The sequence below is a fragment of the Cebus imitator genome, unplaced genomic scaffold (assembly GCF_001604975.1).
Source record: "Cebus imitator isolate Cc_AM_T3 unplaced genomic scaffold, Cebus_imitator-1.0 Scaffold7, whole genome shotgun sequence".
Lineage (NCBI taxonomy): Eukaryota > Metazoa > Chordata > Mammalia > Primates > Cebidae > Cebus > Cebus imitator.
The window spans coordinates 10,598,959-10,618,174 of record NW_016107322.1 but is presented as its reverse complement, the minus strand read 5'-3'; the positions used below and the strand labels follow the sequence as shown (position 1 = coordinate 10,618,174).

Sequence of the window (19,216 nt, the reverse complement as noted above, 5' to 3'; positions counted from 1 at the left end):
CCTCTTCGGAATGGGGAACCAGGTTGCCTAAGGAGGGGTAAACAGGCTAAGGTCAGAAATACAACAGATCAAAACTCCCATGCTGATTGGTAGTGGGACAATGCCTGTGAATAGCCAAAACACACACACACACACACACGCACACACACACATTTATACATATCTACATATGAGAATTTGTCTATAACTAGGATGCTGTGGGATTTAAAAATTTTTCTTCATTAAGAAAAATACATTCAACTAGCAGTATAAGTTATGGTTTTAAACCATTTCTAATTCTTAGAAGTATATTTCTATTAAAGTGATAACGAAAAAAGTGTATGTATATGCCTTATTTTTATTTTCTTGGCTCCTGTGGGGTGCCTTTGGAAGAAGACAGGTGTTTATTATCCTCAAGTAGTTGATGATTCCATTTATTTACATTAGCACCAAATGCAGCTTATTTGAAATTACCCCAAGAAGGATTCATTGACTAATCATTAAACGGTTTTATCTATAGGCTAGATTTGTATTGCATTTGAATAAGAGTTGGGCTGCTTTTATTTTCTACCTACATTCCAGGGGTAGCCAAAATGATTCATTCCTTTGAAAGGATCCTGCTGTATATACTATGACAAAAATTGAGAATTTCATAGGGATTGGAGAGACAAATGAAATTTAGATAAAATTCACTTTATATAATTTTCTATAAAACTATATACATAACTATAGTTATATTTGATGTTTTTCCAAGATAATTGATACATTAATGTAATTTAATGTTGAAAATTTTAATTATATAGTTAGTTTTCATAGTCTCCAAAATTGTCTTCAACATTCAACTATAACTTAAAAAAGTATAAAAGTATACATTTATATAATTATAAAATTTAAAAGTGGAAAGGAATTTAGAGACAGATTATTCCAACTCAATCATTTTATTAATGTGAAATCAGCCCTCAAGAATGTAAATGATTTGATCACCCTCACAGAGCCTCATATTAGTTGAGACAGAATGCCAAAATGTTTGATATGAGCATAAAATATAATTAGATACAATAAAAATGTAAGTAACTATTTTAAATTCTGTTAAAACTAGCTGTTCATATTTTTAAAATATTTCCTTGAAATTCTACAATCAAGTTTGTATTTGCCTATTCACAGTTAACTAACAGTGAACTTACTGCCTTTCTCTTATTGCCTTGATTCTCAGTAAAGGTCTCAGAACTAAATCAGTGAGGTGAATGACAGCTTTCATCACAACAGAAGGCTAGTTTGCTTTTTTTTGCTTTTAAGGCCAACTTGAAATGTAGCCCAAGCAAAATAAGTTTAAATGTTTGACCTATTTATAAAAGAATATATAGTCCTTCCTCGGTATTCTTGGGCGATTGGTTACAGGACCGCTGTATATACAAATATCCGTAGATGCTCAAGTTCCTTATATATGACATAGTATTTACACATAACCTATGCGTACCCACCCCCATATACTTACAAACATGTCTGGATTACTTACAATAGCTCATGTAGTAATTGTTGCTATACTGTATTGTTTAGGGAATAATCACAAGGGAAAAAAAGGCCATTCGTATTCAATATAAATGCTATCATTTATTTTCCCCTAATATTTTCCATCTGTGGTTGATTGATTCCACAGTTGCAGAGCTCATGGATACAGACGACCAACTGTATATTTGGATAAAGTCATATTTCGATAAAGTCATATTTCAAAATTATGATATTAGCATCTTTGTAACTTTTGGCACATTTATGTTTAAGAATCATTGTTCTATGTAGAGATAAAAACTAAGTTATCCGAAAACAAATTTAGAGAATCAAAAAGATGATATAGATGACTTAAGGCAGCTCTTATTTTGGTAGATAAGAACCTGAAGACCAGAGGGTAAAATAGTGATTCTTTGTTCTCAGTTATTATAATAGCTTGTAAGCGAAGTATTTACCAACATTAATGTTTTTAAATATCAAAAATCACCTTTTTTTCCTGTATTATTCCCTACCCTACCTGCATTTTTATCATTGTCAGAATTATTTTAAAGTTATAGACTTGAATAAAAGGACTAAATGCTTACTTTCTAGATTTTCCTTTTCAAAAAGGAAATCTTTTATCCCTTTAGTTTTATCCCCACATGATCAAGATAACTTTAATGCACTAGGATGTGGAGGGCTGTCTTTTCTAATCTGGCTTTTGTGTAGATATTTTAAAGATACTATTAGTTGCCAGTTAAGTTCTCTTTCTTAGCTAGACATTCCATTACCTTGAGAGGCCATTATGGGAAAAGCTTTCTAGTCTTAGTCAACAAATACACAATCATGGAATTGAAACCAGTCTTAAGATCATTATATCACTTTTACCAGAAAAATAATCAAATACAGAGCCCCTTAATGTGTGGTTCATAAATTTTAGGATGATGTTGTTCATCATTATGTCTCCAAAATGTTTTCAAGCTCCAGAGAAAAAAGAACATTATAATTTACTGAAAAAAATTTAATATATGTACCTTAAAATACTTCAAGATAATATTCACCAACAATTAACATACTTTTAAGTGGGGAAATATATAGATAATAAATATTTACCAAATTCAGTTTGATATTAATAAAGATAGTTTTATAACAAGGATTCTTATTAGTGATGATAAATACTTGAAACCCTGGGCCAGGTGAGGTAGCTCACGCCTATAATTCCGGCACTTTGGGAGCCTGAGGCAGGCAGGTCACCTGAGGTCAAGAGTTTGAGACTAGTCTGGCCAACATGGTGAAACACCGCTTCTACTAAAAATACAAAAATTAGCTGGGTGTGGTGGCACATGCCTATAATCCCAGCTACTTGGGAGGCTGAGGCAGGAGAATTGCTTGAACCCAGGAGGTGGAGGTTTCAGTGAGCCAAGATCGCACCACTGCACTCCGGCCTGAGCGACAGAGCGAGGCTCTGTCTCAACAAAAACAAAAAACTAAGAACAACAACAAAAACAACAACAACAAAACCCTGGAAAACGTTCAGTATTGTTTGCTTTGAATCATTTTTATGCTAGTTTAATTGCCATTATTAAAAGCATGTTTTCAGCTGGATGTGGTGGCTTATGCCTGTAACACTTTGGGAGCCCAAGGTAGGAAATCACTTGAGGCCAGGACTTTGAGATCAGCTTGGGAAACACAGCAAGACCCCATTTCTGCAATAACATAAAATTTAAAAAAAATTAGCTGGTCATGGTGGTGCACGCCTGTAGCCCCAGCTATTCTGGAGGCTGAGACAGGAGGATTTCTTGGGTGCAGGAGACTGAGGCAGCAGTGAGCCATGATTGCATTCCTGCACTCCAGCCTAAGTGACAGAGTGAAAACCTGTCTCAAAAAAAAAAAAAAAAAAAAAAAAAATTAATTAAAGTAAAAATAAAAAAGCATATTTTCATTTGGATACATTGTATGATTTAGACACATTAAGTTCACTGGAAAAATTAAATACTCTGCAGTTAAAAAGGTTTGCTATGTTTACAAAGTTTAGAAACTATTATTTAGGAAAATCATGGTGCAATGCACTACAAATAGATACGTAGTAATTTCATTCACTGTATTTCAGTTATTTATTTTAGGCAACGGGTACTGCTGATTCACCATATTTAAAATGTTTGAGTCCTAAAGCCAAAACTAGGTTTTTGTATGTTACAGAAACAGGTTAAAGGTAAGGGGGAAGCATGGTCTTTATTTGCTGTAAGTTCATCCTGTAAAGTATTGTTATAGTTTGGGTTTTATGTTTTTCTGGAAAATATTACTACTAAAAAAAAGTTTGCTCAGTTTGGGTTCCAGAAGTTCAATAAGAACTATTCTGACTTTCCCCAAGCTCAGACACAGGAAGACAAAGATTGCATCTAATTGCTTAGTGAAACTGTTGCCCCAAGTAAAAACATTAACGAAAAGTATCTTGAGGCAACACAGGCTTCATAGCGCAGTTGTTGGTAATGCTTTTTAAAAAACATTTATATGTGTTTTATTTGCCTTTAAACCAAGTTTTACAGCTGTAACAACAACTGCATTTCTCCATTCCTAACAATTGTCAATCTCTCAAACACTGAAAAAAATTAATATAGAATGCCATTTGAAACCTTTATTTCTGTATAGAAATAATTTTTTTGTCTATTGTGCCTTTAATATTTATTTAAGTTGAAGTAATGCACCAAAGTTATTCTATTTATCAGTTATTTGGGGGATTGTTTATTTTTATTTCCATTTACGTACCAGTTATAACAACCGTAGACCTTAGTGCAGATATTGGTTAATGTTTTGGTGCTGTTCTTTGCTATGTAGTAAAAACTGTAAACTGTTTTCTCAAAAACAGTTTTGATGCAGGTAAAGTTATCTCACACAATTATAAAGTCAAAAAATTGGAATGCTAAGAAATGTATAGTAGTTTTTATTTCTAACACTTTCACTTGTAATTATTTGAAGTCTGATTTTATAAAAGAAAACAACGTTTATGCACAAATGTGGTTTTTAAATTTATTTTTCGTTGATTATTTTTCTTTGCAAACCAATGATCATGTCGATGAAAATATGAAATTATTTAATTTAGAATACTTTGCTGTTTTTAAGACACAAAAACTCACTATTTGTCTAATTCATTTTCAAACTCAACTTTCTAAGAAGGTCTTATGAGCAGTATTCTCTTGCTTATTTTGGATTGACTCTATTAAAAGTTTGTTAGGAAAATATTTTATGGGTCTATTCTCCTGTACCCAATATCACCAATGATTAAACTCAGAACTTCATGTTATGTCTGTCACAAATTGATAGCACAGTTCTTTGACACAACTTATATTTAATGAATAATTTGATCTTGGTTAATTACATTGAAGCTTAAAGAAAGTTAATTTGAACCTTGACCCCCATGGTTTGCATAGTAGAACATGGCTCTCTACCTCGTCTGCTAAGCAGTCTGCAGTCAGCATATGGCTGTTTGTTTCTATTTAAGCTGTTTTCTCCTAGGAAGAGAAATTCCCTCCAGACTAGTCACACATCTGCTGGCTATCTTAGAAGCAAAACCATAGAAGTGTTTTTCCTAAAAATGTATGTGTATTTTGTGAATTAACTAAAGATTAAGTCTTTTTTAGATTTTACTAACTGGGGCGCTTTTTAATAGTCATTTCTTTGAAGTAAAATATATGCATTTTGAAGGAATATTTTCTCACTGCTTTCAATATATCGTTCTTTCATTGTTATTATTATTAAATTATGCTTCTTAAAGTGACTTAGAATTTTAATTTTACAGTTTTCCTCATGTGGGTAAAATGAGAAAGTGAGCTGGCCATGTATGCTGAGTAGTCACATGTTTACCTAGATACAGTAGAATGTGTTTCCAAAATCTAGTCCATGGAAGATGGAAGGATTACTCCTGTGGGTAAAATGGGTCAGATGAGATAAAGTGGAAATAGGATATGATATGATATTATAAAATATTGTTTGATTGATTGGTGTGGGTGTTGTGTCTCTGTGTGTATCATCAGGAAGGTTCAGAGAAGGAAAGATTTGTTCAATATCAAAGAGCAGATCAGTGATAGAATGAAGACTGGAAATTGAATCCCCCGCTTCTGAGCTTAGAATAGATGAGAACCCCTGATTTCTGTGATATTAGCACAACAGCCTAGAACTAACTACTTGGTAAAGCTAGATGGCCTTTGAGAAGGCAGAGAAGCCATATATAAATATATGTATGTAAAAACACACACCTATATGTATATAGGTGTGTGTTCTTGACAGACTTTTTATATTTGAAATTGAACTGGCTTCATATTGCATCTTTTAAAATATTCCTTGTTTCCTCTACTTTTATCTTTTACAAAAACCATTTTAAAATGCTTTGATCAGATTCTAAAACATTTTTATGTATCTTATTTTTATATTCAGTATTCAAAGAAAGAGTGTTAGCCAGGCTTGGTGGCTCGTGCCTGTAATCCCAGCACTTTGGGAGGCCGAGGCAGGAGGATCATGAGGTCAGGAGTTCAAGGCCAGCCTGGCCAACATGGTGAAACCCCGTCTCCACTAAAAATACCAAAATTAGCTGGGTGCAGTGGCAGGCACCTGTAATCCCAGCTACTCAGGAGGCTGAGGCAGGAGAATTGCTTAAACTTGGGAGGTGGAGGTCACAGTGAGCCCAGATTTCACCACTGCTGCACTCCAGGATGGGTGATAGAAGGAGACTCAGTCTCAGAAGAAAAAAAAAAATAGAATGTTTAAGGCTGGTTTAGTTTAATAATTTTTAAATATCTTGTTACTTTCTTGTACACTTATATTCTAAAATGTACTGGCTCTTTGTTCCAAAAATGATTCATGACTAAATGAAATAATGCATGTAAAATATATAACACAGTTACTAGCACACAGTTATAATTCACAAGTCTCAATTGTTGTTGCTATTGTTTTCATTACTTTTTTTCTCTTTAATTCCATGTGGTTAGACACTAGAAAATTGAAAGATTATTTAAACAAATCTCTTTTCTGAAGTGGACTTGGACAGTTCTAATTTCAAAAATGGGATCAGTTCTTACTTTATTTTGAATTTGGAGATATATTTGCTAAGATACTAAAATTTAAATAAAAATGCTTTAGTAATTGAGTTTCTTTACATTAATTTCTGATTAAGTAAATAATATACCGAACACATTAAATTCCATCTTGAATTGAAATTGATTGCATGGGAAATCGACCGTTTGGATCCTCATTGGTGATACAGGACATGCAAACAGTCTTGAGTCAAGACAGTTTTCTTTCAGGAACAAATTTATTTTTATAAGTTTTATATTCCAATTTTCTTTTGCAATTTATATTTGTCCATTCAAGTAAAGAAGCTATATTGCTAAGTTCCATGGCATGATCATATTTATTAAAGACTTTTTTTCTGTCACTAAGAATGTATTCTTCTGCCATTGCCTTGCATAACAATATATTTGAATTTTTATTAATAGTTATTTTATCACCTTTAATGACTAAAAATTAAAAAGCAGAAAATCACAAAAAATTCAGTAAATCTCAATGATGTCAGTAAGTGGTGAGTCCATCAGCCCACTTGTCACATCCAAATATCAGGTTTAAATTGTGTCATACGTGAGGTATAGGCATATTATCTCTTGAAGTAAATATAGCATGAATTCTGTATTTGATGGGAAAAAAGCAGAAGTATTTGGATATACATTAAGAGAAAAGTCACTTGCCATTTTCTTTTGAAAGCACATAAAATTATCTTTATGTTTTTGGTTTTTGCCTTCCCAAGAGTAGTTAATATGAAATATCAAAATAGAAACTTACATTTTGTAATCCATGTGGGAGATTTCAGTGATAATGGGTAGAAAGAGAAGATTTGAGTTTTCTTGGGCATTTCAGCAGAAAAGGAAAGTCTGCTGATCATTTCAGTATGAAATGGTCCATTTCAGTTTGAGTGTTAGAGAAGATGGCTGTGTCAGAGAATGTGATATTCATTCTAGCAATAAATAACCTCAGGTTATATTTTATCTTAAAACTACTCTTAGTTAAACAGTTAGATTATAGGCTCACATATGTGTTTAGTTAACTTCTTATGCAAACTTATTTTTCTTTCTGTATAATCTCATATAAGTATGTATTAATCTTTAGCAAATTTCTAGAAATATCTTAGAGTGAGTGCACTTTACACATTTTCTTTATTCCCCATCACAGGCCAATGAAGATGATTTATAAGCTTACAAAATCATTTTTATAAAGTATTTCTAAGATTATATTTTGCATTCTGATTGCAGAAGTAATACATGGCAATTATGGATCACTTTTAAAATGCATACATGCATTTGCAATCCCACTATCCAGAGACAACTACTTTTGAACTTTGGGTGTGTATCCTTCTAGTCTGTTTTTCCTGCCCATTATGTACGGAATGATGCTATAAGCAGGGATTTCATACGTATTTTCTGTGGAAAGCTATTTACTCTTCAGTAATATTCAATCTTTTCTTAGATGGCCAAAAAAAGGCATTAGGTATATTGGAATACACAGTAAGCTATGTCATAAAGACTAAATGGAAAAGTTTGACTCTCTAGATTGGATGCTACAAAACAGCTGCTGTCACTGTTACTGTGTTCAATATTACTAGATACTCTATCCTGGAACAGATTCAGCCTGATAATCTTGGGTAAATGGTGATGTATTTCATTACCAGTCTCATGAGCTACTCCATTTATTTTCTTGAAAAGTAGCTGATGTTCATACATGCTGAAAAGTGCTCAGATAAGTATTACAACACTAGTCGATACTTAGATATAAAGCCCCTTGAGACATCCAGAGTATGAATTCAGTATTTTGTTATTTATGGGAAATTCTTGGCAGTTTCTCCTTGTATCAACAGTACTGTCTTTAAAAACCAATAAAATAAAAAGGTGCATTTGGTTTTCTCTCAAACCTTATCAGATTACTCTTTATAATTCTTCTAATTTGCTTATTATTTAAATGCTAGTAATTTTTCTCATATTCATAGACTAACTTAAGAATCATGTGTATTTAAAGCTTTTGCTTCACAAGTTTAATTTAAACCTTAGTATAGTTAATTTTAAATAATACCATATAGTTTAACTATATCTGTCACTACTTATCAGTTTGGACTTTTTTATTTATTTTTATTTTTGAGGCAGAGGCCCCTTCTGTCACCCAGGATGGTGTACAGGGGCACAATCACTGCACAATGCAGATTCAACTTACCGGGCCCAAGCAATCATCCTGTCTCAGACTTCCAAACAGCTGGGACTGCAAGTGTGTGCCACCACACCAGGCTATTTTGTTTTGTTTTATTTTTTGTAGAGACAGGATTTCTCTATATTGCCTAGACTGGTCTCAACTCCTGGTCTCAAGTGATCTCCCTTCCTCGGCCTCCCAAAGTGCTGTGACTGCAGGCATAAACCGTTGTACCTGGGCAATTTAATCCTTTTTAAATCTATACTTGCAGTACCATAGATTTGTCAGGTTAGAATAAAACATGGTTGAATGTATTTGGTGGATAAAAGTTCTTCTGTTTTCTTACGCAACATGGACATTAAAAATGTTGTTTTTAAAAGTCAGAAACGATAAAAATTTAAGAATACTAAAATAGAGCTTGTCTAAAAAAAAGTGATTTTTTTTCTAAGTAACTTCTTACAGGCATTTTGTTTATATTTAGCTAGTCAGTGGTGACCAAAAATGATGAGATTCTTGTCTTCATGAAAACTCCAGGACAATGGGAGGAGGGAGGTATGCGGGGGTGTGGGGACAGAAAATAAGCAACTAGCCAAATAGGTAACTTTATGCTTCATTGGGACAAATACCAGGAAGCAATTTAGTCAGAGCTGAGAGTTGAATTACATACGAATATTACTAGGCAATGTGCGATGGTGGGGTGCCAGGATCTGATTTACATTTTAAAACATCACCCATGTTGTACCTGGGTATTACATGTGTAGAGAATGAGTTGCATGATAATTACAGGACATCAACTAGGAGGCTATTCTAGTATTCCAGGCAAGAAATGTTGATAGCTTGAAGCTGGTGGTAGTAATAGAGGTGAAAAGAAAAGAGAAGACTAGATTTGGGGACCAAAGATTTGGCTTCATTTTGGAGGGTTAAATAGTAGAAGTTGGGACTTTGCAAAAGATGCAATTGAAGAGAAGTTGAAGGTCAAGCCTAGGACTATGCAAATGGAATTGGGAGTTTGGATTAGGATTTGTTAGCTCAAAATAGCTTATAGTGGTTGGATATGCTTCATCCCATCATGGTCCCAGTAAATTATACTATCTGTTGTTCCTTACCTGGAATGTGCTTTTCTTCCAAGTGCATCTGTCACTCTCTTATTATAGGCATACAGGCTCTCTTTCCCCAAACCATGATGTGGCCAGTGTACTGGGTTTAGCCTCTTCCTGTCTGTGCTCACATGGCCCCCAGCACGCTGCCTTAAAATGTAGCATTTGTCTTTGCATCCCAAGTGCCTAGCCCATGCTTGGCCTATTGGAAGTGAAGTGATCTAACATGAAACTCAGAAATATTTTGCCTCCTGTGATGAACATCATAGGCATCAGAATGCCGCATCAAGGAGCAGTCTAATCTACCTTTTTCTCACTTCCCAATAACTTTATACAGTTAGGGAGTTCACATGATCTCAAACACTACTTTGACAGCACAAGATTTAGAATACAGTCATCAGATACTATTTCCTTAGGAAGTTTTATTTGTTTGCTTTTGTTTTCTTTCGTTTGAGGTTCTGGAATATTTAAGTATCTCTTTTGGGGATAACATTACTTGGGGAATTTAGCTGACTTCCAGTCATACAAGAAGCCAAGGGAATTGTTTTTAGGCTCTGTTAGAGGTAAAGCTCTCTTTCTAAGTGTAGTGACCCCCTCTGTGCAGCCTCAACCTGTGTTTATTACCCTAATGATTGATTGGTTAATAGAAAATGAAGAGGATCCAACTCTTCCCAACTGATAAGGAAATAACTTCTCGGTCAAGCGTCGTGGCTCTCGCCTGTAATCCCCTCACTTCGGGAGGCTGAGATAGGCAGATTGCTTGTGGCCCAGGAGTTTGAGACCAGCCTGGGCAACATGGTGAAACCCTGTCTCTACACAAAATGCAAAAATTAGCTGGGTGTGGTGGTGCATGCCTGTAATCCCAGCTACATGGGAGGCTGAGGTGGGAGGATCAGTAGAGCCCGGGATGTGGAGGTTGCATTAAGCTGAGATCGCACCACTGCACTTCAGCCTGGGCAGCAGAGTGAGACTCCATCTCAAAAAATAAGTAAATAAAAACTGGAAAACAAATAATTTCTGTGTTGACAGTGACTGAAAGGATTTCCTGAGGTTGCTTAGAGATACTTTACATGTGCAAAACAGGACCTAGCAACCTTTACTTTTTCTTTTTCTGTCTGATATGGCATAAAATACATGCAACAACAGGACTGTCTTTAAAAACTAATAAAATGGAAAGGTGCATTTGGTTATCTGGGGCCTCATTTTCAATATAGTATATGTTTAAGTCTAATCTCAGTCTCTTAGACTGTAACATGAAAATTGTAGCTTTAGTCACATTTTAAATTGTGTCGTATTTAACTCAAGGTTTAAATTGAAGTCTTAATAGTGCGAATGACATTTTACACCTGTCGAGAGAAATAAAAGTTTATGATCAAGTGATTCAGTATGCCTGAATGAGAACATTTTAAATCTTATCTAGTAAATTATGAAGCAAATGCAGAATAAAAGCTAAAAAGTTAAAAAGAAAACGGGAAAAGACACCACCTCCACAAAAAGATTTATATTATCTCGATCTCTCCCGACTCTGTATATATTTACCAGGAAATATTGTACTATATGTAGATTTAGCCACATAAGTTACCCCTTTATCAGCTTCTTATCTTAGGCAACAGAAAAATGGATTAAGAGCCAGCATGTAATGTAGAAGGCCTTTAGAGCATTTTGATCATGTAACCAAGCACTTGTCAGAGCGTGTGCATGTGTTCTCAAATAGAAGTGCAGTGCAGGTTGCAATCTTGTTGACCCTTGCTTAAAGGAATTCTTGGAAAATATGATTTAGAATATTTTCCTTTGGGACCACCCCTGGGAAGAAACCAGCGAATCAACAACTGAGGGGAAGGAGAAATATTACATGGCCAGTGGGTCAAGAACCTGTGGATACTTGCCTTTCTCTCTGCTTGTCACTTTTGCTTAAATCACCCAAAGGAGCCCTGACATTCTGTGTTTGGACTCTAACACTAGTAGGCGATAAGATCAATTCCTTAACGTTTTTCTTTCTTTTCTTTTCTTCTTAAAAAAGTAATTACCACTTAGGTCACTGTATTGTCTCCCATAAAATGAGTTCTTTCTGGACCGTAATTCTTTTAATACATATATTTCATATATTTTTTTCATATATATATGAAAATATATGATTCTTTTCATATATATATGAAAATATATATGATGCTTTTCATATATATATGAAAATATATATGATTCTTTTCATATATATATATTTCACATGTATTATATATATGAATATATGTGAAATATATATATATGAAAAGAATTATATATATATGAATATATATAATATATGTGAAATATATATATATATATATGAAAATAATTATTGTTGCATATGTACCTATTATTGCTCTTTAGGTTCTGGGGTACATGTAAAGATCATGCAGGATTGTTGTATAGGTACATACATGGCAATGTGGTTTGCTGCCTCCATCCCCATCACCTATATCTGGCATTTCTCCCCATGTTATCCCTCCCAACTTCCTACCCCCCACTGTCCCTCCCCTAGACCCTCTCACAGACCCCAGTGTGTGATGCTCCCCTCCATGTGTCCATGTGTTCTCATTGCTCAACACCCACCTATGAGTGAGAACATGCGGTGTTTGATTTTCTGTTCTTGTGTCAGTTTAGTAAGAATGATGGTTTCCAGGTTCATCCATGTCCCTACAAAGGACACGAACTCATCGTTTTTTATGGCTGCATAGTATTCCATGATGTATATGGACCATAATTCTTAAAGCCTCCCTCAGAGTTTTAATCAAGCCCAAGTAATAACAATACATTTCTTAGGAACTGTTCTAGGAGAAGTTTTGTTCTGTTTTAGTTTAATGGGTTTTCTTAACCCTATCCAGTGACTCCCATCTGTAGTGGACATTGTGGATACTCTTTTTAGTTAGAGACAATTCTGTAATTAAGTCAAAACAAATTTTGTTTTCGACAAACTCAATAAATGTTCATTTAGTTCAGCTCTATGATCTTGCTGAAATTATTTAGCCTCTGCGTGTTTCGGTTCTCTCAACTGTAAAATGGGGATATTAAATCACTTACCTCATAGAGGTTTGGAAAGGAATAATAAGTTGATGTATATGTAGTGTTCAGAGGTGTACCTGGTTGGCAGCAGGCACTATATGTGAGGTGTAGCTGTTGTAACATTTGCCATTTACTGTACTAGGCTCATTATTAGGTTGATTCAATTTACGTCTATGGTCCCAAAGAATGTGCCTCTTCATTTCAGAAAGACCAGCGCTGAAAAACTAATTCCATATATGGTTACATTTAGAATAATCTTTCTCCTGGGTTGGTCAGCTTCTCATACACAAGTCCACATAAATATTGTGAAAAGATATGTATTCTTCAATATCAGTACACGGTCTGCGTTTTATGACAAATAGACATTTGAAGGTTTATAAAGCTATTGTTACTGGAATGTTTAACATTTAGCTACTTCATTGTGGCATTTCTCAAAATATGTACCAAATAATTATTTTTTGGACAGTTAAAAATAATTTGGAAAATACATCTTTAAACAGACTTTTAAATATACCTCTTTTCTATAAGACCTCAGTCTTTAAAATATTCACAAATGATATGACACACGAGTAAGGGATCTCAATTAGTGTGATTTCCACACTTACATGAACTTCAGAAACATTTTGTATGGGAAATCTGTCTTGTTTTTCCCAGAAAACATTTTGGGTAAATATTTTGTGTAATATTTTATACTTTGTGGAAGAAAATACAATTTTAAAAGTGCCCGCATGTCTCAGGTTCATTTGTATGGTTACCTTCATGATTCCTTTATTTGTGGTATGTAACAGTAAGAATAGAATATACTGTTCTGTTTCCGTTTTGTCTTAGGAATGTTTTCTTCTATCCCTTCAGCGTATTGAAGAATATAACAGGAGCCCATTCAAGATTTTAAACACAGGCAATTCAAATATGGAGCTTTACCGACATTTTCCAAAGAGGTGCTTAGTACCCTGTGTGGCCTTATCCTGCTCTCTCACTGATATCCTGTTACTCTTAATGGCCTTGATCTCAGCTTTCTAAACTTTGCCTTTTATAGTGGATATAATTTACCTCTTGTTGGCAATTGACATAGTTGACCTTCTTTTTTGAAATATTTTCTTTCCTAGAATTTCATGGCACCCAGCTTTATCAGGATCACATCCAACTTGCTTGTAACCAAAGTCAGGACATTTAACCAAATTGGTTTAAATTTAATTCCTGAGATAGGCTGTACAGAGAATGTATAGTGGCTTTACATGATTTTTCTCTTATTCATCTGGCCGAGTCTTTCTTGGTCTATAGCTAAAATATTCCATTTGTCCAGGATTTGTTGTAGGCTCTTTTTTTTTTTTTTTTCGCTTTATGGCTTACCCTAAATGACCTACCCACCTCCTTGCATTCACTTTGTCCTGATTCACTCTCTGTTCTTTCATCTCTAGCCTGGACCTCTGCACTCAGCTCCATTTGGAGGTTCTGGTGGTACCGCCAGCTCCAATATCCAAAACGTGACTTTTTATCTTCCTTCTCATTCCTGACTTTCCTCTATTATTTCCTAACTATAAAAATGATACCATCATCCATCTAGCCCTCCAGACCAGAAACCTGAGATTGATCCTTCTCTCCTTTCTTGCCACAGCAGTTGAGCAGCACGTCTTGCCTACGTTTTCTCCTGAATAGCTTCAGTATTTTTCCACTTATCTCCATTCCCTTTGCAATTCTAATTAGAATCACCATTATTTCTCATCTTAATAACTGTAATATTCCTTGGCAAGTACAGATCTCATCAATCCATCTAGATCCTCACTCAGAGATTCTCAATTGCTTCTAAAGTCTTAATTCTTTAAAATGACTTCCAAGGATCTGCGTGACCCTGGCATTGTGACCTACAACTCAACTCCATTCCTTTAATGTAGTAAAATGTACGTAGCGGCCACGTCCAGCCACTCAAGCCTGTAACCCTGGCACCCTGGGAGGCTGAGAAGGGTGGATCAGGAGGCCAGGAGTTTGAGATTAGCTTGGCCAACATGGTGAAACCCTGTCCCTACTAAAAATACAAGAATAAGCTGGGCGTGATGGTGTGTGCCTATAGTCCCACCTACTCGAGAGGTTGAGTCAGGAGAGTTGCGTGAACCCAGGAGGTGAAGGTTGCAGTGAGCTGAGATCGCACCACCGCACTGTAGCCTGGGTGACCGAGAGAAAAAAAAAAAAAAAAAAAAAAAAAAAAAAAAAAAAAAAAAAAAAAAAAAAAACCACAAAAAAGCTCAAAAAACAAACATATTGCTTCAGATTCAACAGAGCCATCACTTCCTCCTGGGCTCTTTTTCTGTATCCCCACTCCTCCCACGCCCACTACAAGTTGAAGTTAACCATAAATGTACCACCCTCTGTTTCTTTATCATGATATATCACTCAAGTATTGTGAGGAAATCTTCATTCTTCTGTATTTCACACTTATTTCTCACCACTGTGTATATCTGGAAGTACCGGGCACAGGTCACAAAGGATATATTATTATTAATTTTTTGTCAATAAGAAATTGTATACAAAGATTTTCTTCAATGAACAACAATTTAAAAAGTCATTTTTCTTTATATTTGAAGGGGGTAAGTCACACTTTACATTTCGTTCCCAAGGTAGAAATGAGAGATTGCACACAAATTATCCATATTTTTATACCTGCTCTGCCTTATGCCTCATTTTTTTCCTATTTGGAAACAATTTTTTTTTTTAGAATAAACTAATTAGAAGCCACATTTATGAGTGTCCAATTCAGCTCAAATTTTTCAAAAGAGCTTAAGTACAACATTGTTTAATACATATACTGATCACTAGCTCAGATTATAAAATGTGATTATAAAATTCAATGAACCTTAAGTAGAATGAAATTACGTTTCTGAATGTATACTAAAGAGCAGATATTATACGTGGGTATTTAATGGGGAATATGTATTGATGGACATCAATAGGAATAAGCACAATTTTCTGTAAATTGTTATGTAATATAAGCAGAAAATACTATTCATTAACATTATAGCTAAATGTATAGTGTAAAAGTTTACCTCAGTGTTTACTTTAACAATCTAACATATACTGCTTGAAAGCCAATTAAAAGGCACGACAACGTAGAACTTTGAAAATACTTTGGAATTCAGATTTTTTAAATATTAAATTAAAAAAATATACTTTAAAAATCGCTACTTTATTTTTAATTATCAATTATTCAGTATTTTAAAATATAAAAATTTTTATGTAAGTGTAAAACAATTTACAGGGATTAAATATTTAAGACTGTAAATATTTAATAATTTTTGGAACACTCTTTCTGCTTTTGTTTAAAGTAAGACACAAAATTCGGAAACTAGGATGTCACAGCCTTTGCCATTGCAGCCTACTTCCTTTAACTGACTCAGATGTGCTGATAATACCATTTTCTAAGCTATAATGATTAGTGCTACTTAGGGGGAGGTAGGAAAATAAGTTAATTTAACTGTTCTGTTTTAAAGGGATTTTATTGAACCCACAGAGTACACACACACACACACACGCACACGCACACGCACACACACACACGCCCACACACACAAATTGAGGAAATATTTTAATATGGCTGTTATAGTTGCAGTTACAGCTGTTTTTGTTTTTCAGTGTTTTAAGAATGTCAGATCCAAATGTCCTTTATTTTTTAAAATATAAATTTGAAACGTGATTTATTCATGAAATTTCAGAGGGGGAAAATGTGAACAAAGGAATCCCTCTCCCTCTAACCTTGCCCTGAAATGCTACAATGACCGTGATAATTAGCTCAATGTTATTATAGATTATTTTTTCTTATAAATAATTTATATTTCGGTTTGCTTTAGTCCTTTAAGTTGGCAAAGCATGAAATTGATTATATATAATTGTACATTTGATTAATATTTAATTTGAAATTATTTTGCAACTTGAAGTTTGGATATAACTGTCACATTTTAGAACACTAAATGTGTATTAGAAAGCTTGATATAAATGTCTTCTTATTTACTTTTTTACTGTCGAAAAGTACCATTTCTCAGAGCTATGCATCATATTTTATAATATATGTATGTTCATATATACATACTTTTATGTGTGCATATGTATATTTTTTTTCTTTTTCTTTTTTTTGCTGGATAACAGAATTAACTAAATTTAGACATCATCTTTTTTTTCCTTCCCTAAGGAGTTCAGGTCATAACCCAATAATATTACATATATAAAAAGTACTGTTATAAATGCAAGTATTAACCAATTTGAAAACATGGGTCATTAATTCCACATAAAACATAAGTTCCTACTTTGAGGGACTGCTTGCATCCCCTCATTCACCTTCTCAGACCAATTCAAGTAATCAGTTCACCATGAGAGCCGTTCCTGCACTGAAATTCCCAGAATGGTAGAGGGCAGAGGACCTCCTATGGGGACAGATTTCTCAGGCAGCTTGAGGTGATGAACCGGAGAGTTGGCTTGAGGAAGGAATATCTTCCTCTGGAATGAGAAGTTTCTCACTTCTTCCTCTTCCTTCCAATCACATCATTTTTTCTTCCCTAAGAGGCATTTTGATTTTCTAGAAAAGCGGAGACTGCTTTAGGGTAGCATTACACACACCATTTAAAGCTTGTTCTCTGATTCAGCTTAAAGTCTCTGGAATCTGTCCAGTGGCAATGTACAATCCTGTGGACAGTCATTGTGGTACAGGGGAAAGGGACGATATTCATTAGTCCTATTCCACTTTAGAACATGACTTGCAAAAAATAAATGAAACAAACCAGGAATGGGATCATGTGAATATGATATATTTGCTTACCATTGAGTTTCCTTCCTGAAATGTCAGTTCCATGAGGATAAGGACCTCGTATCTCCTGATAACTGCTGATCTACAACAGTGCCTGGCGCAGAAAAAGTCTCAAAAATGTTTAGTGAATGAATGTACTATGAGCTTAACTCTTGAAGTTGATTTTCTGGGGCTGAAAGATAAGGACCTGATAATGTATCTGTACCTCTGTGACTTCATTTTCTTATCTATAGGAGGGCAATGCTATTTGCTATCTTACCTAATGATTGCATAATTGGATAACTATTGGAAAATAATTTGCACTGGTCAGATAGGCATTATCCAGATAAGAGATAGTTATCTTTATTAAATAATCAATGATGTTCTTAGAACTTTTGATATTTTTAATAGTTTTGCAAAACTGCACAGCCTAGTGCCTGAAAGAAAATCAGACAGTGAGGCCAGACGCGGTGGACTCATGCCTTTAGGGCCAGCACGTTGGAATGCAAAGGTGGGTGCATCACTTGAGGTCAGAAGTTTGAGACCAGCCTGGCTAACATGGTGAAATCCCATCTCTACAGGAAGTACAAAAGTTAGCTGGACACTGTGGTGCGTGCCTGTAACCCAGCTACTTAGGAAGCTGAGGCAGGAGAATTACTTGAACCCGGGAGGTGGAGGATGCAGTGAACTGAGATTGCACCACTGTACCCCAGCCTGGGTGACAGAATGAGAATGGGAATCTGTCTAAAAAAAAAAAGAGGGAGGAGACAGAGAGAAGACTTTAAATTAATTAGCTCTGTCATGCTATGCCTATGATCTTTTCCTTGAAGCTGTGCTTTTCTGTGATAATCTGTGTATTTTTTGTTGATGTTTTTAGCCTTTTAGCCTGATTAATGGGACCTTGTGTGTCTGTCCAGGGTACACCGGTACGTAAGCGTAGGCCATGATCATTATTGGCAGAAATGAAGCCTGTTTCTAGAAGGCACATTCCTCCATGACTTTCCTTAACATTTTCAGTTGATGACATGGGGGTCGGGGAATCCATTCAGGTAAGAGATTAGCTTTTTGGTCTTCAAATTTGGAAGAACAAATTTAGCCTTTGATTTGAATTATCTTCTCACCACAGTCATTATGTTGTCTGCCTGTATGTGCCTTTAATACCATGTAAACCTGGTTTATCTTTTCTATATTTGATTTCTTAGCTGGTTAGAGCTCTTTTCTGTTCTTTTCTATGTTGTGTTTTCCTTGTACATGATAGTTTAAAAATTGTAACTGTTCATGCCAGATTTTGTTCCCTGTTTAAAAGTGTGTTTCTGTGTCAGTGAAGTTTTATGTATTTTATATACAAACATATCCATTTGTATTGTCACTCAAGAACTTTTGAAAAATTCTTGTTACTTTCCTAAAATAAGGTGGGCTTATATTGAGAACAAAATCGTATTATTTAAGAGGCATTCCATTTGGGACATTTATTGTACTATAGGGAATCTCTCATTTCAAAATGACCTGTGTTGCACTTACTGTTTACAAAACTGGTCATTTATCTGACATAAGGGGCTAATCAAACTGCTTAAGGACATTCCTGAATGTTTGGAAGATTTTTAAGCACCATAGAGAGGGTACTTAT

At 34.7% G+C, this 19,216-nt stretch overlaps 1 protein-coding gene across 12 annotated transcripts in view; it reads left to right on the top strand.

The window, feature by feature from the left end:
- The window catches only part of ROBO1 (roundabout guidance receptor 1), a 1,110,926-nt gene that overhangs the window by 772,146 nt on the left and 319,564 nt on the right, over positions 1 to 19,216 (top strand). The window lies entirely within an intron of this gene.